The 12,422-nt window shown below is 42.8% G+C and overlaps 1 long non-coding RNA gene across 2 annotated transcripts in view; it reads right to left on the bottom strand.

The window, feature by feature from the left end:
- LOC140633890 (uncharacterized) overlaps positions 1-12,406 on the bottom strand; it is a 19,822-nt gene extending 7,416 nt beyond the window's left edge. For both annotated transcript variants that reach the window (XR_012031478.1, XR_012031479.1), the window contains exons 1-2: positions 12,268-12,406; positions 9,089-9,377 (exon numbers count right to left, since the gene is read on the bottom strand). This is a non-coding gene — a long non-coding RNA (uncharacterized lncRNA). The remainder of the gene's footprint in view (positions 1-9,088; positions 9,378-12,267) is intronic.
- Positions 12,407-12,422: the final 16 nt, after the last annotated feature.

The following is a 12,422-nucleotide window of genomic DNA, read 5'->3' as shown; positions in this document are numbered from 1 at the left end:
GCGCTGAAGGTGACGCTGAACCGCTGAGCCACTGGGGCTGCCCTCTACTTTTAATACCATAAAGTGTTATGATTTCTTTTTTTTTTTTCCAGAACAAAACAGGAGATTCTCCATAAACTTCACATTTCTTTTAGTTCAACCATCAGGTATTCTTTCATCAGAGGTATTAAAATGGAAAATGGGAATGTCTTACTTATAGTAATGTCTTACTATTCGTTCTTGTATTTGTAAAATAGGGCACTTCTCCAAGACCCTGATCTGATTTAAGGGCAGAAGAATCTCAAAAGCTATTGTTTTGGTTCCTGTGGCGGCCAGCCCTGAGAGTCCCCTGGGTTTAAGGTGGAAGGAGAAAACATTTATAGGCTAACACAGCTGCTTTGGCAAACTACTGCCCTTGGGTTATTTCCATAGCAAAAGGAAAGAAGGTTATAAGGGGTTGATTGGCCATAAATAAATAAGCAAGGATATATACATTCACAAGGACAGGAGAAAGGCAGATTAGTAAAACCAGAGATAAGGACATAGTTAAAAAAAAAAAAAAAAACTCAGAGGATCTGACAGATTTGGATTTGAATCCTTGCTCTACTACTTAATAACTGGTTTATTTAGCTCCTTGGAGCTTCTTGTTTCCTTATTTGCAAATTTGGGATCTAATACCTTACTCGTTGTACTCTTGTGAGGACTCAGTGAGATATAATACATACATAAAGTTCCTAGCATTGCACCTGGTACATAGTATATACCCAAGAAATTAGTTCCCTTTTCCCATCCAGATATTTTGAAGTTTATTTTCCTGAGAATATGTCAGGTCACAGTTATTCAGTTCTATGACCAAGACCGTGAAATACTTTATTTTCCCCATTTACCATATCTCAGGCTAGCATGGATCGCAGTAATAGCAAAGTCTCCAAGAATAACTTTGATAACACGAGCAGACTGACTAAAATGTGTTTTGCCTGAGAACATCTCAATCACTGCAGAAGTCAGAGAACCCAAAGAACTTGTCCTCCTTGCATGTGGTGTACCACATCTGGTGCTATTTTCATTTGGCAAAATCCTATTCATATATAGATTAACTGTATTCATCCTCCAGGCCAGGTCATCTCTGCTTCTGTCTCTGTCTGTCTGTCTGTCTGTCTCTCTCACATATATACATAAACAACTTGCCTTAAATATGGTCGTCGTCTCTTGGGGGCCCGGATTGTAGCAATTTGAAAGCAAATTGGAAAGCCAGACCCTCTCATCGGGCTCAGAGGGAACCATGTGAGAACAGTATAAAAGAGAAAGAAGAAAGAAGTTGTTTACATGAGAATATTGATGTGAGTATCCTAAGAAACATAGCCAGCTAAATTCAACATATGTATTTTTAAAAAACACAAGTGAACATACAGGATGTATTGCAGGAATATAATATTTAATACTAGAATAAATTCAATATTATTAACCACATGAAGTTAAGGACAATAATTATGTGACAATCTCAGTAGAAAGTAGAAAAAAATGTTTTCTAGCAGGGACATCTAAAATTTCTTTTTATTTATGTTTTTAAAATATGGAACTAGTAGAAAACAGCCATCATCTGATAAAGAGACTATAGCAAAAGACATACTCAGTAGAAAAGCATTAAATGTGCTCCTTTTATTTTTATTTTTTATTTTTTTTCTACTTTTTTTTTAAAAAATATTTTATTTATTTATTCATGAGAATACACAGAGGAGAGAGAGAGAGGGGCAGAGACACAGGCAGAAGGAGAAGCAGGCTCCATGGAGGAAGCCTGACGTGAGACTCAATCCCAGGTCTCCAGGATCACACCCTGGGCCAAAGGCGGCGCTAAACCACTGAGCCACCCAGGGTGCCCAAATGTGCTCCTTTTAAGACAGTATAAGTCAATAACTCAGTGCCTTTATACTAACAATAACCACCTAGAAAGTGGTAGCAAGATAGGGTATTACCTACAACAAGTTAGAAAGTATCAAGCGCACAAAAGTCTTCTAAGAAGAAAAATAAATAAATGAAAACATTTTTCAAGGGCAGAAAGGAAGATTTAAATTAAGGAGCAGACATAAGGTGGGGGTTCAGTTGGTTGAGCACCCGACTCTTGATTTCGGCTCAGGTCATGATCTCGGAGTCATGGGATTGGGCCCCACATTGGGCTCTACACTCAGCATGGAGTCAGCTTGTCCTTCCCTCTGTTCTTCCTGCTCATGCTCTAAATACATACATACATACATACATACTTAAAAAAATAAAACATGCTCCTGGATGGAATGGCTTGGCAATAAAAAGATGTTAGATCTCCACAAATAAAAATTAAAAAAATATAATTCCAATCAGTGCCCTAACCAGATTCTGTACTTTATTGGTATTTAAGAGAGATATCATCACCAGTGAATGGGCAAGTGCAGATTATTTACTTAGTAAAAGGAGAAATGAACTCACAGCATGGAGAATTTGGATCACCACCTCACACCATAGACAAAACCATAAGCACTAGATGAATGAGATGAATTAAGACTGAAATATGGATAGTAAAACTTAAGAAATATAATCAGCAAATGCGATAAATATAACTGTGACCTTGGAGTAGATGTTGATTTTTTGGGTCAAAATCTAAAAGAGCAAATGATATAGTAGGGGGGAAAAAGGGCAGTGGGGTACCAAAAAGATATGAATATTTATTTCCCAGAAAGGAAAATAGAAATAGGTAACATATATACAAAGCTCATGCCTTGCTGATAGTCAGAAAAATGAAGATGAGAACACAATGTAATGGCATTTTATACCCGTCAAATTGGGAAAAGCATCTGGCCATCTGATAATATGCAGTGATGGTGAGGATGTTAGGACACAGGCACTCTCCTGCATGGATTGCTGGTGGGAATAATTAATGAGGTATTTTGGAGAGAAATTTGTCAGTAATTAGTGAAATTAAATACAAATAAATCCTGGGATCCTAGAGACCCCCTCCCATGAGTGTCTATCCCAGAGACATTCTCCCAAAGGTTCACATCAAGACATGGATGGAGTCTGATTTTTGAAGCATGGTTTGAATTGGCAGAGCTGGAGGTGCAGAGGTGTCTATCAGAGGCAGAACGGAGGGGTGAACTGTGTTTCTGGTACACAGTCCCTTACCTGCAATTTTGAAAAGGAAAAATCTCTGAAAATATGAAGGTGTTTTTTTTTTTCCATAAATTTGAGACAAACTTGTTTGGTGGCAAAACTTGAATCGGCACAAAGCTAGCTAGATTCTCTTTATTTCAGTTAGTGTGACGATTCACACATTTTGATGTGGAAATATATTAACGGGCATGATGACGGGATGCTGCCTAGGGCTTGCAGAATGAGATGTGTAGTCCGGTGTCTCCTAATTATAGCCCATAGAGCTATACAAAATATGTTCATATAAGTGTATGGAGAGAGACGCCTGTGTGGCTCAGTGGTTGGGCGTCTGCCTTCAGCCCAAAGCATGATCCTGGAGTCCCAGGGTCGAGTCCCGCATCAGGCTCCCTGCATGGAGCCTGCTTCTCCCTTTTCCTGTGTCTCTGCCTCTCTCTCTGTGTCTCTCATGAATAAACAAATAAAATCTTTAAAATAAATAAATAAATAAGTGTATGGAGAGGTGGATTCGAAGAGCCCCAATTAAATTCTCACCAGCAAGGATGCAACTATGGGAAGTCAGAGATTTGGATTAGGATGGGACATTTGGAATGAAGGGAAAAACATTTTTTTAAAATAGACTATAAAAAATGAAAAGAAGTACACTGGAAATGAAATGCAATGAAATGAAATTTAAAAAATAAAATAAGACAAAGCCAATAGATGATCATTGACCAGCAGTTCAGCTGTGAAGGGGAACTTCTATAGCAGCTTCCTACATGTATGTTGTTTCATTTTTACAAAAGTCTCATTCTCCCACACAATAACTTAAGACTTTCTTAAGTCTCTATCCTCCTCAAAGATTGAGTACTCAGAATTCGGAGCTCGAAACATACGTGTTGATTAGAAGTCTGTTGGGGCCAAATAAGTTCAGCTGGGGAGAATCATGATACCAGGGTTCAGGGGTGTGTTCTCACCAAGGTCAGCCCAGGTGAACTATCAACCAGCCAAAAGATCATTAGGTTTGTGAGGAGACCTGGCTTCAACTCCCAGCTCTGTCTGTTCTGTGACCTTGGGCAAGTCACTTTGCCTTGCTGGGCTTTGGTAGTCTCTATCTGGTCTCCGCCCTCTCCTGCAGATGACCTCTGTGATGGAGCCATTATGGATTCCTTGCAGGCGAGAACACACACACCTTCTGACATCTCCATGATTTTGCATGTCTAGTCTTCTCTGCTAAGCTACATGCCCATCACACCTCATTGCTCAGGGAAATCCCCAACTTGCCCTTCAAATCAGTACAAACCTCACTTCTACTGTGAAGCCTGTTCCCTCTCTGTTCCACTTACATCTGAGATAGATTTCACTTGGGGCATTTGCCAAATATTCTTTGGATGGATTTGAATGCATGACTGTTTTGTATAAAGATATAAACAGCTGGAGGACAGGAGCTGCATCTCATTCATCTCTATCATCCTGAGGCCTAGCACAGCTACTACCATGTATTAGATGCTCAAAAACTGTTGGCCTTCACTTGGGGCTTTATTAATTTGCAAGTAGCAAGTAGACTTGCAACTACAGTCAACTGACTTCCTAGGACTTGCTTCCTCAGATGTAAAATGGGGCAAATAATATTTCATAAGGTTGGTGCAAAATAAAAGCATGATATCACTGAATCTCAGGGTAAGAAGGAATCCCAAGGAATCCAAGGGTCGTTTGTCCAACCACCCAATAGAAGCAGACATTTCACAGTGGCACTCAGTACCTCCCAAGGTAGCCCAATTCCATCTTTGGGGCAGCTCTGGCTTTTAGAAATGAGTTGAAATCTATTATTCTGCTGGGTCATCCAGGGATGCAGGAACACGCTGAGGGTGAGCTAGCCTTAATTCTCATCCCCCATCACACTATATGTGTGTAGTCGAGACATTCACAACAATGTTCCATTCATCTAGCATCTGGGAGAGCAGGCTGATCTATGAAATACTCAGATGCTTTCTCTTGTATTTTGCATTTTGTTATTTAATTTGGATGATTCCTATCAGAAATATTTCAAAGTATGTAATTTTTTCCCTGCCTATTTACATGAAGGGTATGGATCATCCTTTAACCAAGCTGTTGATACGAATGACTGCATTGATGACGTAGTCTTTCAAATGGTGATGTTCTCAGGACTGTGGCCAGTGTATGGCCTGGACTAACCGATCCTAGGCAGCTCACATTCCATGTGCTTTGTGTTTTCTGTTACTTTTTATTTCTCTTCTAACACGAAACTAGAAGCAACCACTTGTTTCTGTAATTGTATCAGCTTCTAATAAGCTCTTCCTGCCCCTGCCTCTGAATGGTTTGCTTAGAAAGTACCATCTCCAAAGTTGTTAGTAATGTTGGTAAAGTAAGAGTAAGTAAGATCACTCTCTGTGAAGTCCCTCTATGAACACAAGGGGCTTTGTGCTATCTATTTTGATTTAAGTTCTTTTCTCCCTTCCAGTTGGCTGTGTGCTGGATGGAAGGGTTCACCTCATATTTCATTGTACTGATGTGTCCCCTCCAGCTCTGCCTTTGCCCTCCTTCACCTTGTTTGTGTCTCTCAAGGCTGACACCTAACATCAGCCAGCTTCCCCTGCCAGCTGGATTTCAGTTGAGTTTGGGCAATGGGAGGAACCAGGGGAAGATTGCAGGAAAAAACGAGAGAGAAGTTAAAGTTATAATCTCCATTCCTTCCCATTCTGGGTGATGTTCCCCAGTTAGAGGATGCCACCCTCCATGACCACAATTCTTAGCAGGTAGCCTCTCCTCCAAGGCTCCTGGTCTCACTGGCTCTGGTGATACCATCCCTTTCCCCTTATCTTTTCAAGCTTTGGGATGGTAACAGTTCAGGATGTTTCATCATCCCTTGTTCTTTCCCTTAATGCTACCCACACCTTTGAAGTTGTCCCTCCATTAAACACCCTGGAACCATCAGAGTGGATTATTTCCTGCTAACCTTGATTGAACCACTCACTCCCTTGACAAGTATTTATTGAGCATCTATGTGTTTGATACTGAGGATACAGTGGTGAACAAGACAGACATGTTCTTTCCTTTGGGCAACCTAAGTCTACCAAGGGAAGACACAGTTGTGACTGTGATGAGCATTTCAAAAGGGGAGTGTGGGATGTTTTGGGGCCTACAACTATGGCAAAGTGGTCCCCAGGCAAGAAAATGTAGCTGTCCCTATACGCAGCTAAAATAAAACGTTCATTCTCTAATTTTCTCCTAACTCAGTTCACAATAAACAATAGTTTCCATCTGCCAGGTCAAAAAGGGACACCAGGACATGATCATCCCGACTTTCTGAGCTACAGAGATCTAGAGGTAAGAGGCAGGGAGGGCAAAAGGGAGGCTCAGCACATGCCCTAAAGAGAGGAAGGGAGCCCCAAGTGGTGTTCAAACTGGAAATACCCTCAAATTTCTCCACCCCAAATCAGACACCATTAAGTTCTCCCAAACACTTCCTACAATTCCCTCCTGCTTCCAGGAGACTACTCCATGTAACATAAAAGAGTGACACTAAATCTAAAGGTAAAAGGGAAGACGTCATTACCAGATTAATACATCATGAAAAAAATTCACATTTCTGATAGATACTTAACAGTGCATTGGTGATTAAATTAATTGCACGTGGCGAACAGGAAGATAGCTCTTTAATGCATGTTAAATATTAACAATTTGAGATAATAGGAGTCTACACGGCTTCTCTTTACAGCTTCCTTTGTCAACGAAATGTACTTTCGTCGGAAGAAAGAGATGGTCTGGAATGTGATCGTCTTACCCAATGAAGGCCAGCCCTGCGCCCCACAACACCAGGGCCACCAGCAATCAGCTTAATCATAAATGACCGGAACCAAATGGATTCAGGCAGCCAGGCTGACTACTGAGTTTAAAAGTTTTATATATCAAGAGTCTGAATGCCAACTAAATCAAAACCTTTCAAGGCAAATCAAAGGGCCAGCAGATTTCTCCCCTGCTTCTGCCAAAAGCTTTGTTTCACCATTTCCTCCCAGGGCCGTCAGGAGGCAGCGGCTGCTGGGGTGAAGTTCAGCCCCATCCAGGGGCTTCTGTACCTGCTCCATTGTCCCCAGAAAGCCGACCATCACCTTTACGTTAAGAGCATCAGAGGGCGGGTGGCCGGGGAGGTGGGGGGAGCAAAAAGGAGCAAAACAAACTGATTGATTGCAAGCCCAGCTATGATGTCAGCATGAATTAATGTTTCCCACAGCCATGCTAATCAGCTCCATGACATAATCACGGCTTCTATTACACCGGTGAGACATCAAAGTTATTCCAAAGATAACATAACACAACACTCGAAGCCCCAGGAAACTTCCACCACCGCTTTTAGATGTTTTATAAGGTTACCGATCTTTTCATTGCTGGGGAAACAAAAAAGCTGAAAGGAAACAGAATATTGAATTTGGGATGAATCAGGGTTGGAAAGTGATTTCATCGCAAATTCCAAATGTTCAAAGAGATAGTAGCAATTAAAAAGCTGCAAGGGGTCGCCCTGTAGAAGCAGCTCTGAGCAAACCTTTCTTAGGCGGGCAGATGGGCACAATTCCCAAATTGAAAAAAAAAAAAATCTAAGTCTGTATGAAAGGTATTTGTTCAAATGAGCAAATGAGCCCACGAAAAGTGGGTAAGATAGAAGAGTACGGAGCTCAAGATTTGCTTCTCTCCCCTGACCTCTTCCAGATATTTGCCTTCGGGCCAACTATTAATATCTCTGAGACTCATTCTTCCTCTGGAAACTGGAAATCATGATATCGAGCTCACAGCAGCGTTGAAGGGCTAAAGCGGGGAATATATTCACAGCCCTGCGTCAGAGTGGGCACCCGGTCAGCGCTCCAGTTATTATTACTACTACCGATGAACATTTGACATTACTCAACCCCAATACGCTATTATTACTAGTCGTAACACTTGTTTACAGCGTATGCTGTGCTGATGATCCACACACGCCACCCTCGTAAGTGCTCACAATCCTATGAGCTAGGTGCTGTTAGCCTAATTGACAGATGATGAAATTGGGGGACAGGGAGGTTTAAGTTACCTGAGACAGAGACAAGACGTTACAGCTGGACTTCAGACCCATGCCATCGGGCTCCAATCTGTGTTCTTCACCACTACTTTCTCTATACTTTGCAACCGAGTGTACACACATACACACACACACGTAGGCACACAGCACACTTATGCACCATCTAGAGTGAATGTTGCCGGTCCCTAACCATTTATCCTGATGATTGCAGACTCGGCTTTTGCAGCTTGACCTACTAGAATGTGAGGTCCAGCAACTCCACTTGCTCAGTATGACCTTGGGTAAGTCACTCAACCTCTCTGAGACTCAGTCCTTGATCTGTACAATGAGAATACTCCAAGAACCTACCCCTCAAAGTCTTGTTGTGGGAGTTAAATGAGATGGAACCTTTCAAGTGCTTAGCACCGTGACCAAAGCTTGATAAACACCTTTTAAGTTTAGCTATTGCTATTATTATAAACAAATAAAAATTATGTCTGTCTCAGTCTCTGTCTCTTTCTCTGTCTCTCTTTCTCTCTCACACACACTCACAGATCAGTGGCAATTGCGGGCCTATCTGGGATGGAAGCTTCTAGAAGCATATGCATCTGACACAACTATTCGTGCTACAAGGTTTCCCTCAAAGCATCTGAGAGTTACAGAGGAGGGAAGGGAGGTGGCCACTCCACATCCTACAGATGCCCCTTCCTCTCTCAGACCCTCTGCAGGCAGGTCCCTGTCTCAGCAGCTGCCCACTTCCTAGGTATGTGGGCGGTTCTGAAGGATGCCCATAGGAGGACGGCAAGCTTGCCCGGAGATGAGGCTCCAGGGCCAAGAATTCCACTGAGACAGGGGAGAACGGGGTGTTGCCAAGCCTCCTCTGCAGGCTCACTATGTTCCCTAATGGTTTCCTACTAGGTGAGGAAGCCTCAGTTTGCCTACTTGCTCAGTCTCCTCTATGCCCCGTGGCCATATGATCTGTGTGTTGATTTGCAGAGGAGCAGTGGACACCTGGCTCCTTTACTTGATAAAATGAGCAGTCCAAAGTAAAAGGGACACCATGGCTTTTGTGGTGTTTCTGCCACCATGTGGGTCCAGCAGGGGACAGTGGTGCTGTGAGGAGGGTGGCGTGGGGGCCATCTTCGGTCCTGGGGGAGCCACCATCAAAGCTTCACTCTGGGCCCCCAGGAGTCTTTCTCTGAGGATCCATCTACGGGTCAGACAGCTGGACCTGAGGAGGACAAGAGGGTTAATAAGAAAAGGATGGGAGCAGAGGCCAAGAAGAGAGCACAAAGGGAAGAGACAGACAAGAGGGACATGGAAAAGAAGAGTAGCCCCTTGCAGAAAATGTCGTGTCTCTAACTGTGGCCTTGGTTGTTACCCATTTAACTTAGTTTATTTGAGGCTGATGAAGAATGAATGAATGAATGAATGAACGAATGAATAAAACCAAAAATCAGCTACAATTTTGCCTAGAATTGGCTGGTTCCTTCAAGTGAAGAATCCCAGCTAACCTGGTTCCTTCTGCTTCTGGGAATTTTATAATGCGTCTGTGAGGTATTTCCTTTGATTTATTTACTTCCTTCCAACTTTTTTAGAATAGACAAAATTGGGGAGGAAGATGTCTAAATCAAGGAAGCCGACCCCTGTGACCTTCCTAAGTTTAGTGGCAATCTACTTTTCTGAAGCTGAAGCTAAACTAAATTTGGTACCTGATACATTCATTCTACAGATCAGTCTTGAACACGGTGCCTAACTGGGGACCCAGTGGTGACATATCCCCTGCCCTTGGGTTGCTTATGATCTAGAGGAAGAAAGAAATACAATACGGAGTGGTCAGTCAGTGCAGTACTAGACACAGCAGGTGACCAACTCACACCTGCTTGGCTTTACTACTGATTTCAGTCAGGCCTGAGTGGACAGCACCAGGCAGGGTGCATCCCATTGTAAGCCAACAACCTGGGTGTCACACAGCTTCATTTGCTGGATGCCCCTTGGCATCCTAGAAGCTGTGGAGAGCTTGCTCAGCCCATGTTCCTGCACAGCTAGAAAGTGTAAGGAAATTAATAATTCCTGGAGCAACATTTGGCCAGTAGGGACCGAACCAGCGGAGAGACGACTGAGATTCCCATCCTTCAGGTGGCCACGCTGGCACGACTCCATACACTTCCCAGCTGCAATCTCAATAATGGACCGTAACGTTGCTCTTCTTCCTTCCTGGTTTTACTCTCCCTGCACCCTGAGGTCACCTTCCAAATGAACGACCTCGGCCCAAGTGCTTGGGTTGCTTTTGAGGGACCCAAGTCAAACAAAGTGATCTAGGTCATTCTAGAGGCATCAAACCTCATCTTGGGGGCAACAGAGGCAGGCATCCTGATAATGTGTAAACCAACCACTGAATGTTGAGTGGATGGTGGGCAAATCGAGATGCGCAATGAGGGAGAGGTAGAAAAGAGGCCCGTGCAGAAAGCACAAGTTGGAGCTAGAAAAACACGGCATGTTTGCAGGACTGCATTAGGCAGAAAGCCCACTCACATTAGAAAAATGTGTCTCTGGAACCAGACCGAAGACTTCTTTCCTGTCCTTGTTGGTAGACCCAAGAGCTACCTCTTTGCTATTGCAAGTAATCATATGGGCTCTGGCAAAGGAGTTGTTTGAGTTTTTTTATTTGTTTATTTGTTTTAGCAAACATATTTGCATTTTGTGAAAGACCCATAGGAAAGCATTTTGTATGGTAGGTGGAGGCCTTCGGCTTGCTGGACCAGAGAAAGCAAGCAAAGAGTAGAGCAGGCCGGGTGGAACCTCTAGGAGCCTCAGTCCCTTCATCTGTAAAATGAGCCCATATGTCTCAGGAAGAACTAAGTCACTGGTACCGATGGTATCAGAACGAAGATTGTCAGTACAACCGATCCAGTCTGGGAAAATAAATGCAGTTGACCAAACTTCTTTGGACCAAAATGACAGACCACATCCATCCAGCCATCTCTTGGAAGAGCAGGTGTAAATAGTTTCCAGCAAGTAAGATATTCCAATTGAACACAGCGGGGCCGGGGAAGGGCACGGGGGGTAAAAGGCAGAGGGGGCTGGAAGCGTAATTGTACATTTTGACATTAAATGAATTACATGGAAATTATATGCAAATCATTATGTAAATGCGGCATATGTTGTTTTCGAGTTAACAGCTTGGACACTTTTAATAATTGCAGCATTTTTCAGGGTGAATTAAGAGCCCCAATAAACTATATTTAGGATCTACTTCAGATGAACAGGATTTAATGGCCTTTGTTTTTCATTTTAAGTGGCTCAGGTTAAGACAGAAACTTGAAATTCTCTCCCTTAGCCCTCCGAAGGCCATTATATATTATACCAGATTCTTCCAATGACAATGAGGCTATAGGACAATTAATAAGCACATTAATGCCAAAAGCCTTTGAAAATATGAACTTCTCAAGAGAGCACTGCTTTATTTTATTTTATCCTTTTATGCCTTGTGAACTGATGTCAAAGATTAAAATGAAATATCCTTCCTTCTATTGTATTATTCCTCCCTAATTTAAGAAAAAGGAACCCCAACATCACATTTCTGGTTCTTTTTTCTTCACTCTTGCAAAATGTCCTCAAAATGCTTATTTTCTGAGAAAACTCGGCCACTGTCCAAGCACGGTAGGTAGAGCAAGTGAAGAAGAGGCTTTCAATTTCCTTTGCAGACCTTCATTTCGGGAAATATTTTAGGCTAGATAACCCGAAGACTCTCAGATTACAAAACCTCTAGAACTAGTGGATGACATACAATGAACATCCTTTTAAAGGCAGCAAAGCGGAGCTTGAAAAAAAAGAAAAAAAAAATCAGGGAAATCCCCAAAGGCTTAAAACAGAGAAGCCTTTGAAGTCTGCAGAGTTACACGTGAAACGATACTGCAGCTGCCCCAGGGTGGGGGCTTCGTGGCAGCCAGTCTGGGCAAAATGGGGGCTTAGGTATTCACCACCACACGGGGATAGGAATTAAGGCTTTACATAAAGTCAGGACACTCAAGGAGCTACATCCCCTGTGACAGGGTGGACCAGGCAATCTTCTCACCAGCAAAGAAAGAGAAAGAACATGGCTTGTTGTAGACCTGTACCTGGGGGTCAGCTGGGCCCCTAAGTTGAGGGATGTCCACTGGAAGTATCCCCATGGGCAGCTAGCAGACTTAGACAAGCACCGTGGAAGGACACAGTCCCAAACCTGCTTCTATAGGTTTCCCTCACATAAAGCTCCGCTGACAATGAGGTCACA

Source organism: Canis lupus, chromosome 5 (genome assembly GCF_048164855.1).
Source record: "Canis lupus baileyi chromosome 5, mCanLup2.hap1, whole genome shotgun sequence".
Taxonomy (NCBI): domain Eukaryota; kingdom Metazoa; phylum Chordata; class Mammalia; order Carnivora; family Canidae; genus Canis; species Canis lupus.
This window is presented reverse-complemented; position numbering and strand designations above follow the sequence as displayed.